At 41.1% G+C, this 20,345-nt stretch overlaps 1 protein-coding gene across 4 annotated transcripts in view; it reads left to right on the top strand.

The window, feature by feature from the left end:
* FSHR (follicle stimulating hormone receptor) overlaps positions 1-20,345 on the top strand; it is a 137,733-nt gene that overhangs the window by 57,411 nt on the left and 59,977 nt on the right. The gene's annotated exons all lie outside the window — the stretch shown is intronic.

Below are 20,345 nucleotides of genomic sequence, written 5' to 3' on the forward strand. Positions count from 1 at the left end.
ACAACTTGATGATGAGTGTTTGTTTGTACTGCAGCAGCTTTCCAAAGGTTTGTGTTGTTTGCCAAGAAGCAACTTAGTGTTTTCCCTGTGAAATCACAAAGGCATTGCAGAGAGGACTCTGATAAACGTTTGGAGAGGATCCTCCTCCAGCAGAGAAGCGCGGCTGTGGTTGGAGAGAGTGAGCAATGTGAGGATACCGTACTGAGTTATGAGAGGATGGGTTTTGTCTATCTTAAAGCTTCTCATTATTTTTCATAAAAGTAGCGTGAGCAATAATGTGTGGCAGCTGTTTTCTGTGTCAGTGGCACAGGCAAGCGAATGAGCTTGCGCAATGGCTAGTATGTAACTGCAAGTTACATTTGTTTTCGGTTTTGTATTTTTAAAGCAGATTATATCACCCTTTGCCAACACCCCCACAGACATCTGGCATTGTTACAACCCAAAGCAAAACCAAAAGGAGTAGCCCTGGATAAAGCCTTTGATTAATAAGTGGAGTGGCAAGTTTGAAGGGACGATACAATGAACAAAGATAGGTCACTAGTTGGAAAAATATACCCCTATCCCAGTTTTACACACCACAGTATATCCATGGTTATGCCACAGTTTTCCTAGGGCAAAACTTTTGTTTTGTTCAGAAGGAGGAATTATGCTTGCAGACTAGGCAGACTGCAGTGAAAACTTGAGAGAAATGTCTGAATTAACCACAAAAGGTCAGTGAAAGTTTAAATCATTCTCACAACTAGAGGAAAAACTAATCCATCTGTGATTTAGGTCATCTAAATCCTGAGTGAACTGTGCTCCAGGCATATATGGCTAATTTTGTTTAATTTTGCTTTGATTGTTTCTTTAGATTACACAGTTAAGGTCTGCCTTCTAGGGATTAAGAAAAAGCATTTTTAAATTATTTCTGCAAAGAACTAGAGTATCGCTGAAAAGCACCTGTTAGTAAAATGGGATTTGTTGTCTCCTTGTTAACTTCTCGAGAGTTTGTTGAGGATGCTAATTTGTGTTCTATTAGCACAAGTATTGTTCTCTGAAACAGACAGAATACATTAGTGTGACTGAAAACAGCAAACAAATCCTTTCTTCTGCCAGTGCTGTGCAAATACTGGAGTTAGAATCAATAAACTTGACTGTCTTCTCACTTTTTCTCTCACAAAATAAACCAGCTTTGGGTTTCTCATCAAGTAATTCAGATCCCATTCCAGTAGTATAGCCCTGGGACTGATTTCAGCATAGCTTAAAAATTTGAAAACTACCTAGAGTTGCTTTGAATATCCCAAACCTTAGCATTACTAAAGCCAGATACATTAGCTGAAGAGCTATCAAGTGGCAGATAAACATGATATTTTTCCTTCAGGATCAAAGGGGAGCTCTAGAAAGGTGCTTTCCTCAGCATCTCTCCACTGAGTGCCCAGTGGGGTGATTCAGGTGACTAAAGTAGGTTTTACTGCTCCAGATGACACTGCAGGTGCACTCCTGGTAGCAGAAAAAGCTTGCTTTATGTTTCCTCAGAAAGTCTCAGTGAGTGGAAAGGGTTTTTAAATCAGTGTAGCAACTTGAGCACAGAAGGCCATGGTGTCTCAGAACCCTGTACAGGACACAAACAGAGACTTCTTGCTAAGTACAGCCCCTGCAAGGTACTCTTTTCACTTGAGATCTCATCTTGGGAGTGTGGGATGCAGCCTGTTTTTGTTTAATATAAAGGAGAGGGGTTTCTTCAGTACACTTAGAGCTCTTCACCTTCCCTTTCGTGGTCTTGATAGCTTTCCTAAGTTGTCCTAGAGTCCTTCCCAGTGTCTTTAAAACATTGAATAACATGCTGGTGAATGCTTTAGAGTGAAAACAGGAGCCTGAGAAGGCTCAAGCACTTCTCCCATTGCTGCATGCTTCTGTTTCACTACAGCTGTGTCTGAGGTTGGGACACTGGCATGTGGCAGCCAGCTCTGACACCTGGTAGGAAAACCCAGGATAAAGGTAAAAAAAGGGCCTTCATTAACCATTATCTCTTTGCCATTGCTGACTGTTTTAATTGTTGCTCATTTTTTAGTGTTTGAGGGTTGGTCACCAGCACTTGCTGCCATGAGAGGTTTCTTTGCAATTGCTTACCCATCAGGGAGAGCTTAGGCTCTACAGCAAATATGAGCTCTGCAGTGTGGTGCATGAGAGAGGGGTTTGATCCTGGCTGGAACAGCATCTGTTTTAGCAAGAGTGTTGCAAAGAGAAGACTGGTAGCCTCTTATGATTACTGATTTTGTTTTCTACTTACCATGAGGAAACAGAGCAGGGATCAGTACCCATGGGCTTTCATCACTCTTCTTTCTGCCACATCTACTTTTTCACTTACAGGCCAAAATCTCACGAGAGGGATAGCTACAGCTTGGTTTGTACAATTGCTTTTTGCAGATTTGCAAGCACTCTGCAGCTGGAATGTTCTGAGTGTTTGCAGGGGAGGCTGTGGTTATTAGCTGTTTTGCTTTATAATCTTTGCCTGGAGAGAAGAATTTTTGGTATTTTTTTATAGGTACCAAAATGCCTAAGACATGGCTCTGACTTATGACTTTGGAGTCAGTCCATTAGAAACCAGAGGCCAAAAGTTCAGATGGGAAATGTAGGTTCACCTGTGTCAAAGCATTAACTATAAATTGCCTCAAGTGAAGAGGGGAGGGAGTGACTCAGTAGCAACTGGCGCAGTTTGCTCCTTGAAGATCTATTCCAGTCTTAAATCCAGTGTCAAGTTTTGTAATCCATCATCAGTGTACAGGAGGGTTCCATTTATTCATTAGAGGTGTTGCTTTGAGATAGTAATGCAGACAAAAATAACATTCTCAGAGGGGATCCTTTTTAAGATTTAACAAACTGCTTTAAGCAGAAACAATTGAATAGCACCAAGTAACAGGATAACAGGAAAAGGCCTCAAGTTGTGCCAGGGGCAGCTTAGATTAGCTATTAGGAAAAGTTTCTCCCCAGAAAGGGTCATCAGGCATTGGAATAGGGAAGTGGTGGAATCAGCATCCCTGTAAGTGTTATGGATGTGGCACTTGGGGACATGGCATAGTGGTGAACATGGTGGCGCTGGCTGAGCAGTGGGACTCAATTATCTCAGAGCTCTTTTCCAGCCATAATGACTCCATGATTCTATGACTCTATGAGGCAGTTTAGCCATTGTCAGAGCAGTTTAGAGGTATGTTATATAGAGTGTTTTCTCCCAAGCATCTGCAAACTATAAACAGCAGGGTTTTTTACTTGCTCGCTGCATAGGTGTTTTTGTACAATTGCTCAAGGATATTTACTTTAGACTATCAAGTCAAGGCTGGGGAGATGTCTGAGCACTAAAACATCAGCTGCCTAGAAATAGCAAGTCCTGTGTTATGTGGTGAGTGAGTCAGATGTGCTTCCCAGCGACAGAAGCTGCAAATGATGTGAATTGTAGCTGCAACACTGTTATTGACACCTGCAATTAGGATTTTTTTTTTATTCTTTCACACTTAGAGTTGAAATTACATAGATACTTGCAAACAGCTACACTTCTTGCTTGGGTGTTTATATTGATGGACTGACCTTAACCTGAGAAAGGCAAGGTGTGGAGAGGATAAAGTAAACTAACAAAATGAAGACCCAGGAAGCTTTGAACTCCCTGTGTTGTGGTGGTTAATCATGCAGTTAATCAATAAACCCACATATTTTCAGAATGCAATTAGAATATTTTCACAGCAGAGCATATTGAGAACACACTACATGCTGGCTAAGGCCTTTTTGATTATTTTAGTTTTTAGTTCAAACCAGCTTTGTATCTGTTAGGGTTACATTCTTCTCTTCCTGAATTTATTATCAGTTCCTACTTTGAAACAGAAAGCTGCAGAGTTGCTATAAGATTGCTGTCTGCATATCAGTGAAGTGGTCCAATGCTTAGGCTGGATTCTCTATTTGACATTTTAATTGTCAGGATAAAAAGAAATAGGCAGATCTTAAGAGCGGAAGAAAAAGAAATATAAGAAAATTGCACGAAAGGATAATAAACTCTTCAGGACAGATCCTCAGCCGGTGTAAATGACCAAATATATATCTCTAGAGAAACATTCAGTTTCTAAAGCTCCAGGAGCTTTTGAACACAAGGAGTTATGCTGCACACAATGGGAGCTGCTTTGCAGTGCAGTGCTCTGCTGGCTTACTCCTGATGCTATAAATAAAAACATGCACATGGCTTTCACCTGACTTATAGGACCCTCAGCTTGATGCATGTATGAGAGAGGTATGGCATAAATATGTATGGTATACAAACATATACATATGGTATATACATATATAAATATGTATATATATATATATACACACATGTATGTGTATAAAAATATAATATATATCTTTGTCATTAGAATACATTCCCTTAAAATTTAATAGCTTGCTGAATCACTGAGCTTTTTGCAGGGAAACAGTGAAAGCCAAGACTTGATTTTGTTTGCTTGCAGCATTGGGAGGGTACCGGGCTGATGCCCTTTGCTGGGGTCAGCTACAGAGAGATTCTCTCAATGTATAAATTCTGTTTTTTCCAGCAGTCTCTGACACACACACACACACACACACACACACACACCAGCCTATGTCACATCCCCACACATCTGATACCAGGCAAAATGAGTTCCTGGCTCCTGAGCTCCATGTCCTGAAATACAGCCTCTCTGTTAGACATTTTAGATATGTTCTGGTTCACTTCCCTACAAAGAATCAAAATGTGCCTACTGAATGAGATAATAATAGATGTTTTTCTAAAGTGTTTGGAAGATTAAACTAGTCATTTGTAGGTGTTATATTTTCTTCTCTCTAATATGATGTCTTCATCTTGTGTGTCTCCCCATTCAAATCATGGGTGTAGTTAAAACCTCAGAGATTTTGACAGTAATGTTATTCATAAGATGTGAGCTGGTAAATACCAAAGTTAGTGTTGAGGCACAGCAGGGAAGAAAAGCCCTAGTAAGATCTGCCATTAGTAGTTTTAAATGAAACTGTGGTAAAAATGGAGAAGTTGGTAAGCCTAGGGGATGTTGCAAAGTAGGATGGAGGTCTATCATTTACTTCTCCAACAAGAACATGAATCACTAAGCAGATTTGAGGACTCATGAATTCACTGGTGTCATGCAGTAGTTAATTTCCTTTGCTGTGAATGGTATGTTAGGCTAAACACTTCAGCAGTATGGATGATTTCCTAGCTTCATTTACTCCCCTTACGACAGTTTCTCACAACTCATCAGTTTTCACTCTGCAGAAGTAAAACACTGTATTTCAGACTTTGTTGCCTTCTCGTGTCTAATACTGCAATGAATTAACTCCATCTCTCATCCCATGCAGGGACACTTTGGCACAGGGAATCCTACTGAGTATCACTCAAAGATGAGTACTGCTAGCTGGGAAAGCAGAGCACAGTCAGAGCTCTAGGAAAATGCTTTCTTGAGTTTGACTGACATTAAAGTGCTTATGTGGTTCTGTCTCAGCTTCTGAGCTGCCTTCCCATCCCTTGCATAGGGAGCTCAGGGTATTTATACAGAGAGGGATGTAGAAAGGGGTGTGTTTATGCCATGCATGCTCTGACCCAGCAGGTTATAAATTGCTGTACTGAAAGAGCTGTCAAACCAGGACAGTTCATCTGTTATCCTCATATTTGTCCATGCAATTGTGCTTTCAGCTCCTCAGTCAGGTTTGTAAATGGCATCTTGGGAATTTGGGTTAATTATTTTCTGGATCAGACCCTCAGCAGATTCACATCAGCACCGCAGTCTTGAAGAATAAAGCTTATTATCTCCTCAATATCCCAGGCCATGCCATTTAAATAAGAAATAAAATTTTAAATAGCTTCTCAAATACTTGATAATCCCAGCTACATTTCTGAGATGATTTCTGGAGAAGAGATCCCCAGGGGGAGGTGTCTTTAAAAGCTGCAAATCACGTTCCTCTGGAAGAGTATCACACATGAAATGTGTCACCTGATAAGGCAGCAGGAGAAAGTCTGCTGCGCACCTCCAGGGTTTTCTTTGCAAATGCTGAGGGGATCTCATCAGGCTGACATGCCACTGGAAACACTGCTCAGGTGAGAGTTTAACAAGGGTGAAAGAAGAAGGTGGATGAGGAATGCCACAAAAATAGGGAGAGTTGCCCAGAGGAGAGATGCTAAGGATATACATCCTGAAGGGAATGCTGCTCCAACTGCCAGCAGTTTGGGTGCAGGAGGGAATCCTGCAGAGCCAAGCAGAGTTATCTGCCAAAGAAAAACAAACAAACCTGTGAGGCACCCAACTGAGCAGCCAAAGACATCCATGCAGAGTTCAACATGCCTCACTCTCTTCTCTCTTGATGGCATTTTAGTTAGTTCTGCTTAACTTTCCCAAGTCTTTGTGCAGGCAAGTTAAAAGATAATTGGGGTAGGTTCACAGTTAATTTAAATTGTCATAGCTTCATTAACTTCAGGGGAAAGAACTCAGTTCATTTTCACTGTCTGGCAATGGGGACCTCTCTCAGCCATGGGTTGTTCATTTTGGCAGCAGCTGAGTGGGTATGAGTGTGTGTGTGTTCAGTAAACAAGATAGTTTGGGCACAAAAGACAGGTATTATTTTTCATAGCAGCCTATTAGTTTTACACAGTGAGGGGCAAGCACTCTGGTAGGAAAAGTCACTTTTCTTTGTTTAAGACCTTGACCTTTTCAGGCAAAACCTGTAAATTATTTCACACGCTTTGCCTGTAGTTTGATTGGGCTCCTCTTATTAGCAGTGAAATTTAAGTCATTAAAATGAAGCTTATTTCAAATTATAGGTCAGAGTCAAGCATGGATTTCATGCAAGAGTATAGCAAATTATTTCTTCTAATTGTCTTGCATACACTATAATAAGGAGCCCAATTTCTGCCTTTTACTCAGGTGTAATTTCTTTGATCTTGAGAGTCTAGGGTCATGAAAGCTTGAGATTTGTTTACTTTTGCTCAGTGTTTTCCCCCAACTACACTTAAGCCTTGCAGGAGCTCAGCCTAGAAGGTATGGATGCTTCTTATCTCCCATTACCTTATCAAGCCACCTAGAAGGATTTGCTCCTGGGTAGCTAGAGGAGAATTTACAGACTGTTATTCTATGCAGAGGGAGATATGTGTCTGAGTGAAATGAAAACAGCCTCCAACCCAACTCAGCTGAAGGAATCCTTGTTTTTCATAAGTATATTGAGATTGCTGAGCCTCCCTCTTTGCCTGGGCTAACTAAATAATGCTGAATCCTTAAATGAAACATACTCAGAGCTTGCTATACACAGGACAGCCTCAATTTTAAGCATTTACCCACTGGGTGAGCTGCAGGCTGAAGCTTTCAGCTCTGCCCACTCTCTTATCTACTCAGGAATGCTATTACTAGTCAGCATTTTAACATCTTTGCCTGGAAATTCTGTTTTGTGAATGCCTATGGAGCATGATTTTGAGAATGGTCCTATTGACATAAAGTTTCCCTATATCCACATACATGAGGATGTACTTTCTGATATGAATCCTTGTCCAAATACAGCCAGTTAATTGGAATTAATTTGTAAATATTTATTAGTCAGGAATCTATGGATCTTCAGTGATTTTCAAAAAACACTGTGTGCACAAATATGCAGTGGGGGAAACTTCCAGGTTTTCACTGTTTTGTTCATCTTTTGTTTGAGAGTGGAGCAAGGAAGGAATATACATTCAAATGAAGATCAAAAGTTTTTGGTTTTTTGATTTGAAATAGTAGCATTCAATGAAGAACTGGATGGACTGTGTGAAGACTGGAAAAAAAGTGGTGTTTGTTTTCTCAGGAGAGTTTCTGGTGTCCTATATTTATGTTCTAAACATAAAACTTTGGGATACCATGGGATACTTATAAAGACATCTTCCCTTGTCCCTTTTTCCCAAAACCAGGAGCATGGGGTGAGAAGAAGTGATATGTAGTTATTTGAGGTTGGTTTTCTTCTCTGAAAAGGATTGTCACATAGGCAGGCTAAGAATTATAATAGTTTGCTTTACACACCTTTGAAAGCCTTTTAATTGTTTCATATTCTGTACTACAACTTGTGCTTGGAAATAATCCCTGGTGTAACACTCCTGCCTGCCCTTGGCTTTGAGAGGTCTGGATATCAGTGCTTACCTTCAGGGTAAGCTTTGATTTCTTTTTTCACTTGTGCCCTCACATAGTATAAACACATTAGGCCATAACCTTTGGTAGCCCAACAGGCATTTTTGAGAGCCAAACCCTTTGTAAAAGAGTATCCCGTTCAGTGGGAAACATTCATGCCTGTGGGAGCCACAGACATTCCCCAAAGTAAGAAAGTCCATCTGTTTCCAGTGGTGGAAGCACTACCTGTGCTTCTTTCTCTGGAGTCTCCAGGCTCCCCACAGCTTTGAAAAGAAGGAGCAGAGATCAGCCAAATCCATTTTTTCCTCCTTGGTAGCTGCCTGGAAGCAATCAATTCTGAAGAGTCTTTCCTTGGAGTCCAGTCTCCCAGCAAGAATATTTATAGACACACATAAATTTCTAAACAAGCAACGTACAAGTAGAGGGGCTATAAACCACCTCCTGTGATGGAAAGAGTGGGTTGATCCTAAAAAACTTGTCTTGTCCCCAAAGTTTTCTTTAGCCAACAGAGCTACTGTGGAAATTTTTGCTTTTCACTTTTGGCAAGTGAAGAGTCATAAAAGAAGTACAGGCTGTGTCAGAAAATGACAGCAAACCAAGAAAAGCCTTGGCAGAACAACTCTCTCTAGGTGGAATTACTGGTTTGGGGAAATACTTGCTCTGTCTGAATCCCACGAGCTGTAATTTCCTATCTGCAGTATATTGTTGCCATGGCAGATGAAGCCCAGACCTCATTCTCCAGTCCTTTGAAATCAGCATTAGTGGCCCCTGTGAGGGAATACCCTACAAGAAAATCCAAGGTCTGATTCCACAGGCATTCATACACATCCTAATTGCTTGCCCGAGCAGCTCTGCTGCTTCCCAGTGGGACAAATCACAGGTGCAAAACTACCTGTCTGCAGATATTTGCAGATTCAGGACTTTGTGCTACTGCAGTAGACAGGAAGCCACTGTGGGGAAAAATAAAATGGGTGTGAAACGCACAAATGAAATAGGTAAAACAATGTTTGCGTTTATTTTAAGTTACTAGGGGAGATTTTAATTGTTTTAATAGCCCACATGGAATTGGTAAGACTGTCTTAGGGCTCACAGAGTTTTCTATAAATATTAACAGATTTCACAACATTCCTGGTAAGTATGTAAATGTAATTTTAACCATTACAGTAATAGCAAAGCTCTAGGTTGCAAGAGACAAGCAATTTCCCAAGAGTACAGGGTTTAAACCAGTGGCTTAGCCCCACCTTATTCACCAGACTGGACTCCTATGGCAATGCATTTCTTTTTTCCAAATAGCAAACAAAAAACTGCTTACCTCTTGCATATTCCTATTTTTTTCTAATAACTGTTTCTCAGCAGAGAAAGCTGTAGCTCTACCATTTTTTAATGTCATGTGAGGCATAAAGTTTCAGGGTTTTTTCCCTCAAATGCATTTTCATTGACATAGTACATCTGCATCATCACCTTTTCCACTTTCTTCATTTCTGTGCTTTTCTTGCATCAGTTTCTTTCACTGTATTAAAAGAGAAGTATTTCACAGTAGTGTTGCAGTCAGTAATTTAAAGACAGCTGAAGTGGAGATTTTTCTAAGTATTTCAATTATGGCTAACTGTTGGCTCTGTTATGGTCAGTAGGGCTGCCTATGGAGCACAAATTGGAAGGTTTTCACCCTTTTATGAGTTTAATTGCTTTCTTCATGTTTCTCCTTAGCTAAAGACCTTCACAAATACATAAGTGCTGCATCTGTTGCATCTACAGGATTTTTTTAAATATATTTTTACAGTATTCATATAACAGACGATATTTCTTTGACTTCCTTCATTTCTCTACATGTTACTGCTGTGTTATGTAAGTGTGGCTGAGCACGCTGCCTGGGCACACACCCCAGAAATCATGGGTTTTTTTAACTCTTTACCCTAGAAACCGGAGCATGTCCATCCAGAGCTCTACAGAGCACTGCACGGGCTGGACATGGAGCCATGAGTCTCCATGGAGTTCCCATTGAGGAGAGCTTGGATGTGCTGATGCCCTGGTCTGGTGGGGACAGCTTTGTCACCTCAGGGCTGTGGACCAGCAGCAGCTCAGGCTTTGCAGTTTGTTTGTCTGTCAGAGGTGTGGACACTGTCTGGAAGAAACACTCTGGCGGCAATGGAGATTGGGGAGACTGGGTCTTTGTTCAAGGCTTTGAAAGACTTTCGTTTTTTCGCCCTCTGTGTCAGGCTGCCAGCAGCTGGCCTTGGCTCTAGGTGTGGATTCATCTCTTTAGTGTCCTCCAGGCTGAGGGCACACAGTGGTGGTTATCAGCTAAAATAGGCAGCGAGGCAAGAGGTGCCTCAGAAGTTCCTGCTTGCGTCTCCTGGGAGATTTTCTGCATTCCACAGAAAGCTTGTTAACTTCTGATTTGGTGGAGTGGCTGGCTGCTATTTTTATTAGCCTGGCTTGCCAGCTAGAGTGCATCTTTACAATGTCCATTGTATAAAGGAGTTTATGGATTTCTGTAAAGCACCACATGCTGGTGTCCTTTCACATACTTTTATGAACAGCTTTGGGCTTCAGCCTATGTTGCATAGCAACACTCAGGGTTTTGTTAGTCTGGGCTCAACTGATTCAGATTGCCACTCCATCCTAGAAGCCCAAAAGCTTCAATAAGATGCCAACTGCTTTTCTAAAAATGGTCCAAAGAAGGAAAAAGCTGTGCCCAGACTACATGAAGTCTAAATTTCACCTTCAACATCAAGTATAGCATCAGTGTAGAAGTTTCCATGGTTTTGAGTTCCTCCTACTGGAAAGTCTTTTTCCCAACTCAGTATCTGTATTTCAGCAGCTGCCTAATAGAAGCAAATGTCTGTGCTTCCTCTGCCAGCCTGCCTAAGAGAATGCTTCCAAGCTATGCTTAGCTTGCATGGTCACCTGAATGGTCTTCACCCTTGTGGATCTTATTGAAGAAGTAGTGATGGAAAATACTGTCCAGAAAGAAAACGGCACCAACCAATCACTAATCATTCCCTGCTATCTCAATGCTGAAATAGCAATACTCACTGAGAGGCTACTTCTGCCAGATAATCAGCTAAAACATCTGTGTGCCTTGGAAGATTACCCTTGAGTGAAGGAGATAGGAAAATCGAAAAGCACACACAAAGGCAGAAAATATTTTGGTTGTGGCTTTCTTTGTATTTTCAATGCCTGCTACATAGAATGAGGAAGAGGCTGAGATACTAAAATTTCTTTCTTGCCTCTTCAACAGTAAGACCAGTTTTCCTCAGGATAGCCATCCCCCTGAGCTGGTAGACAGGGGTGGAGAGAAAATAGACCCCCTGTAATCCAGGAGGAAGTAATTAGTGGCATGCTGAGCCACTTAGAAAACCACAAGTCTATGGGACCAGATGGGATTCACGCAAAGCCCTGAGGGGGCTGGTAGAAGGGCTCACCAAGCCACTGTCCATCATTTACCATCAGTCCTGGTTAACCAGGGACAGCTGGAGGTTGGATGATGTGACACCCATCCTCAGGAAGGGCCAGAAGGAGGATCCAGGGAACTACAGGCCTGTCAGCCTGACCTTGGTGCCAGGGAAGGTTGTGGAACAGATCATCTTGAGTGTGATCAAAAGTGCTCTCAGTGTGAGCACATACAGGATAACTAAGGGATCAGGCCCAGTCAGCAGGGCTTCAGTAAAGGCAAGCCCTGCCTGACCAGCCTGATCTTTTATGACCAGGTGGCCTGCCTAGTGGATGAGGGAAAGCCTGTGGATTTAGTCTACCTGGACTTCAGTACACTCTTTAATATTGTCTCCCACAGCATTCTTCTGGGCAAGCTGCAGCCCACGGCTTGGACAGGTACACTCTTGGCTGGGTTAAGAACTGTCTGAATGGCTGGACCCAGAGAGTGGTGGGGAACGGTGCCACATCCTGTAGGTGTCTGCTGGTGGTGGCAGCAGGTGGTTTCTACCAGGGCTCAGTGTTGGGGCCTGTCCTGTTCAATAATTTTATGAATGATCTGGATGAGGGAATCAAGGACACCCTTGATCACAGATGGCACCCAGCTGGGTGGGAGTGTTGATCTGCTGGAGGGCAGGAAGCTCTGCAGAGGGATCTGGACAGGCAGGAGAGATGGGCCAAGACAATATGAGGTTCACCAAGAGCAAGTGCAGGTCCTGCTCTTAGACCAGAGCAACCCCATGCAGTGCTACAGGCTGGGGGCAGAGTGACTGGAAAGCTGCCCAGCAGAAAAGGACTTGGGTGTGCTGATTTATGGCAATATGAACATGAGCCAGGTGGCCAAGAAGGCCAATGGCATCCTGGCCTGTACCAGCAATAGTGTGGCCACCAGGACTGGGGCAGTGAGTGTCCCTCTGTGCTTGGCACTGGTGAGGCCACATTTTAAGTCCTATATCCAGTTCTGGACTCCTCACTACAAGAAAGATATTGAGGAGCTGGAGAGACTTCAGAGAAGGGCAATGGAGCTGGGAAAGGGTCTGGAGAGAGAGTCCAAAAGCAGCAGAGAATATTTTTTCAAACACTGTAGTCTTATAAACAAAGCCCTGGGAAATAAATGTCCTTTACAACTGTCAAACTCAGAGCAAATGTTCATTTTCTCATTGCCAAAAGCAGTCCTTAATCTGAGAAAGTGAGAGAGAATGACTGCTATCATACCTACTCTTTAAACAATCTATTTGCAAGAATAGATATGGATGTCATATTAAAAAAAAAAAAAAGTGATTGGCTATTGAGGTGAAATAATCAAAAGTGCTGAAATAACAACCACTGAATCTAACCCAATGGGTCAAGGGGTATAAATTAATGGCACATTTTCTTGACAAAGTAATCAGCTACAAAAATCATGCATTCTCGCATTTTTTTGTAAGGCTGACTTGTCTTTGAAACTTGAAAGACTTTTTACCATGTAAAACAGAGCAAGGTAGGGGATTCTGCAAGGAAGCTGCAATTAGAATAAAGTAATGATGCAGACCTTTGAAACGAATCTAGGGAAAATGTAATGATTCTGGAAGGGTAAGTGTGAACCTTCGCAGGGGAGTTTCAGGTTCGGTGGTTGTTGCTGACTGTCACTTTTGCTTGCCCTTAAGCTAAACCAAACATGGTTAGCCAAGCCTCTTGCAGCAAATTCTATCAGCTAGATAAGATGTGCAGCACTTAATGTACAGTACATTGGCTGATTGTGGATGTCGCCAGAGAAGAATGTGAGGCCAACTCATTTTTTGTTACAAACCCTGATTGGGACAATTCCATCTCAGCACGAAGAGATTATCGGTGCACCACTGATTGGTTAACCTCTGTTCCCATTATTCAGGCTCCTGCATGCAATAAAAGGTCTGTCCAATACATATTGAAAAATCAGTGGAAGAATTCCTATTGATTTCCATTAGATTGTGCTGTAATATTGGGCATAGTCTTTTACTGCATTGCTTTAGCACTTGGTCATCAGCACTGAAATGTCAGCTAACAGAAGCCAGGAGTCGTGGCAACAGTTTTTCTCACATGGTTCATGAATGGATGTTTGAGCATTAGAAAAAAGCCAAATTCTTATACAATCTATACCCCTTTAATTACCTTCTGTCCCAGCAAGTTATCATTGTTTTTAATTTAGCAGACATCCTCAGACTGGCAAGATGTGCTGTTCCATCCCTGCTGGAAATGTTGGTTTGAGTTTTTTTTTTTAATTTTAATATGATACATCAAGGAGGTAGAAGGGGTTTCAAGCACCCTGACATCCAGTACTGTATCTTATGTTTCCCCAACTCCCTCTTCAAGGTGAGCAGTCAAGATAAGCCAATGATCTGCAGCCATCTAATTTGTTTTTCCATCATTTTCTTAAGTTGTCTTATGTGCAATAATCATTGCAGTGTAAGTGACACTGCTGGGAAAATCAATTCTTCCTCACTGAATAGAAAATAAATTACACTACACTTGAATCATAATTGGTATTTTGTTTATTTTGTTGGACTTGAAGTTAACCACTGAGTACTTTGCCCAGGAAAGTTCTGTCTTCTGGCAAAGGCACTGCTTACTATAAAACATTAAGGAATCTATTTCCAATGGAAATGCAATAAAAAATGCTTATAGATCTACACTGAATTTTCTGTCAGATGTTCAATATTACGTCCTTGAAGACTATAAAGTCTGTGAATATTTATTAGCAAGATGGAAGTCTATTCCAGCTAGGCTTTGAACCATGCTCATCACTGGAGCATGTGAATGACTTTCAGTAGTACACCTGTCATATATTCTATTATTACAAGATTACTATTCCTCTTCTGCTGTTTATCTATAATTCAACCTCAACAATGAAAAAGACTCTAATGTGCTCTATATGAGCACAAAGCTCACATAGCTGATGCCAGCTTTTCAACCTGAGGATGAATGGGAGTTAGCAGAGGTTATCAGCACCTTGCATTGTTCTCACACCTCTAGGGCATCCTGTGGTCAAAAACCACAGGTCAAAAACCCCTTCAGTTTTACTGTATTTGATAAAATAAATTCAGGACTGGTAGTTTGTACTTGGCTTAAATTTAAAAAAAAAAAACGGTTTTATTGGAGGGGGAAAAAGAAGGGAGGGGCTGGGAGGGGTGTTGAAGTGCTTTAGTTTCCTGTGTAGCACTTATTCTTTAGAGCTGATGCTCAGGATGTTTAGGATAAAACTCCTGTGATGAAAAGGGAAAACCTCACTGACCAGGCCTCCTGTTAGTAAGACACTGCAGCTTCCCTGGAGCAAAGTCCCTTTGGGAAAAAAGAATCCAACAAAACAAACACAAAACATAAAGAGGAAAACAAGGTGCCTGTGTGCACCTATCCCCTCCCATTGGCAAAAGCCTGATTGAAGTTAATGCCACCTCCCCTGTTCCCCTCCAGTGGATAATCCTTGGCTGACCACTGGGGTTAGAGAGAACTTCTGAGTGTTCTCCAACACCCCTTCCTAACCTACTATGTGGAAAGATACTTTTCCATTGATCTGACTAAGAATCTCTTCCCCTGAGCATTGAATCCCATATATAATGCAGGATACTCGATGCTTGTTTATCTATTTAGTTCTGTCCTCCCTGTAAATTCCTGAACTTGTCTTCAGGGAAAAAAAAATATTATTTTTGGGTTTTATTTATTATTTTTGGAGGGATTTTTCCTTCTGGGGAAAAGGAAAGGGAGTCTGTGTTTGTGTTTGGATAACCAGGAGTATTTTCAGTACCCAGCTCTGTGTACAGCTGTTCTGGGAAAGATACTGAAAAGCTGCTAGTGGATTCTTTTGCCATCTTATCACATTCAGACAAGAGAAGACACCCCTTGGCTTATAATGATAAGCTACAGCCTTGATCGATTTGATCTGTGCTTTTGTTCTTCTTCATAATTTGAGCTATTGATTCTATTTATTAAAACTAATTTAAAAAACACAAGCCCTGAGTGCTCTGCTGTTCCAGATCAGGCTGCTCCAGGCAGTCTGATCTGAAGCTAATCCATTCACTGCTGATTTATTTTCACTCTGTTTTCAAGCTGAGTTCTGTTCTGTGTTTCATTTTTTTTGTCCTCTGTTTCTCTCTGAGAAAAAAGGCATTTTGTGTCACACCTCCAGTGCAAGCAGGGGGGTTTAGATTCCTTTTTCTGATATATGAAGTGAACTGAGAAAAGTTTACCTGACTCTTTTTCATGCAGGTTTTGTTCCGATGGTGGCCCACTGTGTATTGTTCTTTACTGCCTTAAATCAGAGTACTACCTTTATGCTAGGGAAAAAAAAAAAAAAGTATTTGCTTAAATGCACTCATCTTGCCATCCTGGAATTAGTGGCACTCACCCTGTTCCTGAAAATCTGGAATTAGTGGCATCTTGCCATCCTGGAATTAGTGGCACTCACCCTGTTCCTGAATTAAGGGCCAGCAAAGCAAATCCTTTCCTTGTACTTTCTAGGAAGCAGAGGTTTGTCTAAGGGCTGGTTGATAGTTCTCTAAAAATAAATACCTTTATTCAGGCTTAGATAAATCAAATGAAGCCCTTATTATTACAAACAGGTTAAAAACAGAGCCTTGAGGAGATAGACACTTTTCAGCACCAAGCTGGTTTTGAGTTTCTGGGCAAAGATCAGTATTTAGTGACTTAGTGGTATTTTATTTACTGTGGGTGCATTTTGTTAGTGATGCTATTGGGCCTTCTTTCCCTCAGTTTAACACAATTATTTAACTCTTTAACATCCAAATTCTTCATCTGGTTAAAATCTCTCTGTGTGTCCTTCTTGTGCAGGGATTTGTCAAGCGCACCTTTCAGTGTTGGATGCTGTAATGTATTCTTTCCACAGTAAAAAACCTATAGTCAGTACCTAATTTATCCTGGTCTGCTTGGTCATCCTCACAATCTAAAGCCTGCAATTTCATTCGCAGGATGTCAGAAATATCAGCTGGAATCAATCAGGTAAAACATAAGCCTTGATATTGTCATGAAGGAAACAGGCACAATAATATAGAGTAATATCATCTGAAGCCTTGGTCTGGTTTGGAAAACACTGTGCTTTACTTCAGAATCAATGTGGGCACAGAAAAGTGGAGTCAGTTTTGCTGTATATTTCTTTGTAGTTTTAGAAATGTCTTATGTACTGTGTTGGGAAGATACCTTTGTTTTGAGTTGAGAGCCACAGGTAGATTATTGATGGGATTCTTGCTACAACCAACATTTAAGCAAAACCACAGTTGTTCAGATATGGTAAGAAAGAAAATCCCCACAGCTTGTTTACGATGTGATCTTGCCCCAAACTTTCCCAGAGATGTTTTGAGATGGAAGGGATCAGAACTGCACCTTCTATTTTTATGGTAGAGAAGGGAGAGGAAGGTTTTTAAAAAAAAGAGTGCAGCAAACAAGAGACACAAAACCTGTGAGCATTTAGGGTATTATGAGTGTCAATTTGCCTTAGAGTCCACGTCCCAAAGAGGGTCTGGGAGAAAAGTAAGGGACAACTTGAAACTTTGCAGTGGCAGTGCAATTTGTCTGATTTTACAGAGATTATCAAAATTACCTAGGAAAGGAATTTGTGGCGAGCTGAAACATTCTTTTAATATTTTTATTATTAAATAACGCTGAAGTGTTCTTGTCACATTTATTTTTGGTACTGTTTTGTGGAGCCAGTTCTGTGCAATGAAATAGGAGTCTGGGCGAGGTGCTGGAAGCATTAAATAGTATCAGCAAGTGCCACATCCACATGCTTTTTTTTACCCAGTTTTATACAAGGAGATGCCTATCACAGTCATTTAGAGAGCTGATGACACAGTCAACTCAAGAAAGATGATGGAAGGATGGGAAGGGTTGGGGCAGAAGTCTCATCCACTGAGGTTAGATGCTGCAAAGAATATATTTTCCCAGGCGTAACTGCTAAGCTCTTTCTTAGAGGTCTTCTGTAATCTACAGCTGTGCCATGAGCAGGTCAAGTTTCTCCCGTCTCTATTTCACTCTTCTGTCACCCTTTTTAGGAGGATCATGTATGTTTATTATTTTTAAGTGCTCCACAGAGGGTTCATGTTTGAGAAGCACTCTGGAGGTGAAAGCACGAAGCACATCTTTATTCTGAGCACAACCTAGCATTTCATCACCAGTGTGGTCAACGTGGCTTCTTTCTGAAACAGCAATACTCACTTTCAAATGCAATAAAGATCCATGCTTGACACCAGTGCAGGCTTTGTCCTGTGCATTGCTGAGAAGAGACCTATCAGTCTTAAAGAAAACAGTACAGTTAGTATTTTTAAGGCTAGTGGTACACTAGCTGCCATGTTATATTTAGTCAGGAACATCATTTTAATATGTGAAAATAAATCCATGGCTAATGGAAGGTAGATAGATAAATCCAGCATTTTGCAGTGGCAAGGTAATTCTTGCTAAAATAGTAGGAAAATGTAATTAATTGTTTGCTTTTGTACAAGGAGAACTAAGGAGAATTCCTTGTTTTTTCATCCCCTATCAAATTGGTGATGTCTATGGGGAAGAGACCTCAATAACAGAGAAAGACTGTGAGGGAGAAGAGATACTCTCAGGAGAGTGCAGGACAATATTGAAAGAGTCCAGGCACCTGCAACTGATATCCCTGTGATTGTTTCCCTCAGCAATCTCCAAGAGATAAACTGAGAAAAATTCTTTACATGGGATCTCTGTGACTAGGAAGAGGACCAGTGTGTGGTGAGCAATGGCAGCAGACAGGAATTTTTACAGGACTTGAATAAAATGTGCAAAATGTATTAAAGTGCAAGGACTCTGAGCTCTTTTACAATTACAGGCACCTCTTGCTCACATTAATCTCATGGTGCTTCATGCTCATTTTCAAGGTGCTTCATGGTTCACCCCTTTTCAGGTGCAGCAGCAATTCCAGGAGACAGCTTCTGTGCCCCTGAATGAGTCAACAGAGACATTCAGATCAGAGAAAGGCATGACCAGAGGAGATTTCCCTTTTCTGTGTGGTGCTGGAGTGACCAAAGTTGGGGATCTTTACCCTTTGTCACTTCCAGTGTTTTTTCAAAGCATGAGTATTTAAAATTTAAACATGTGCTCCAATATGTAGAAAGAAGTAAATTCTCCACTTGCCACAGTGAGGGAGAAGCAGGAGCATGTGGCACAGGCCCAGTACAATTCTGTGTTTCAGGATAGTTGTGTTAGCACAAGTCTGGTTGGTGCCATGGCAAGAGCAAAGTAGGTGCTGTTTGCCTGTGGGACACCTCCTTCCAAGAAGGGTCTGTTTTCCTGAGAATTCCAGTTAAGTTAGTTGTGTTTAACACTCACACTGCTCTTTGGAAAATACAGCACGTATTAGATAGCAGAGAGAATATTTACTTTTGCAAAGCTTATATTCAGGTACAGAGGAAGGAGGAGTACAATCAAGTCTCTAAATGCTGATTCTTAAACAGCTTCTGACTGCTCTGGCATTGGGAGTATCTGATATCTCATTACAACTTCAAACAAGCCTTTTCATGTATCCAAATTAATCCAAATATTTGGTGGGGACTGTGTTACTTCTTAGACTGTGTGCTAATTCGGGAATGTAACCAGTGAGTGTCTTTTTATTTTGTTGATATTCTGAGATATTTCAGCTGTGTCCCATTAAGCAGCATAGGTATAGTGCCTGTGAAGATATGGATGAGAAAGGAGATAAAAAGCACTCTAGCTATTTCTAATGACTTTATCAAGATAAAGTAAATCAGAGGTAAATTATTTGGTGTTTTGCTACACAGCAACGCTTCAGCAAGGAGTTTTGCAGAAAAGCTTCCTTTTTGTCTTTTACCTTTCCTAAGGCATCCAACCCAGAACTTAAGGGATTTTGTCCCTGGATAATGTGTCTCAGTCAATAAAAATAGCATCATGTATGGTGGGCCTGCCAACACAGAAAGTCCCAAAGTCTTAGAGGTAGAAACATCACACACACAGCACAGTTGTCACCTTTCTGGTACGACCTCAGACGAAGAACAAACGACTGTTCTCTCCCTGCTGTGAAGTAAGATCTTTTTTGACACATTCTCAGGACAGGAAGAGTCTAAGTGACTCGATGTGTGTGTGAGCAGGATGGCTATTTTCACTGAATCAAAGGAGGGGAAGAATGTTTTGAGACAATACCTTAAAAAACTCCCATCTGGTTGGACTGTGGGTGTTTTCCAGAGCCCTATTTGCCTTGACAAGTTGCCCATGGGAAAGGACACAAAGTAAAGCATTGTTTTTGCAAGAACAAAATACTCAGTACTTGTACAGTGCTCCTTTTGTTAGGAAAACATGCAGAGATATTAATATAAATAGATGTAATACCCAGGGTGTGCTCAGAGTGAATGAATTCTTAATGGCTCTTCACCATAAGGATGGTTGCTGATATCAAGGTCAGATTTTAAGGAAGTTGTACATTTATCACATGCTGTACATTTCTCAAAGCCCCTGTGAATAAGCTGTGAGGAACGAGGATGTGCTCTTCTAAAAGTCTTACAGGATAATCAATACTAATAAAAGTATAGCTATTTGTAAAAATAAAGCAATCACTATTTCCTGCCTCTCTGTAACCAAGACAGGATAACTTCATTCACTTGTGTTATTTATCTTGCACAGAACACTTTTCACAGCATGCCTTTGACATTAATAGAAGCAATTTTAACTGCTTTCAAGCTTACTGCTGGCCTGTTTTGTGGGTAACTCATTCCAAGCATTTAAACTCTTCCCAGATGTGAATGTGATAACTGTGATTCTGCTCAGAGACCTAAAGAGGACTTGTTT

The sequence above is a fragment of the Lichenostomus cassidix genome, chromosome 3 (assembly GCF_008360975.1).
Source record: "Lichenostomus cassidix isolate B80296 chromosome 3, HeHo_3.0, whole genome shotgun sequence".
Taxonomy (NCBI): Eukaryota; Metazoa; Chordata; class Aves; order Passeriformes; family Meliphagidae; genus Lichenostomus; species Lichenostomus cassidix.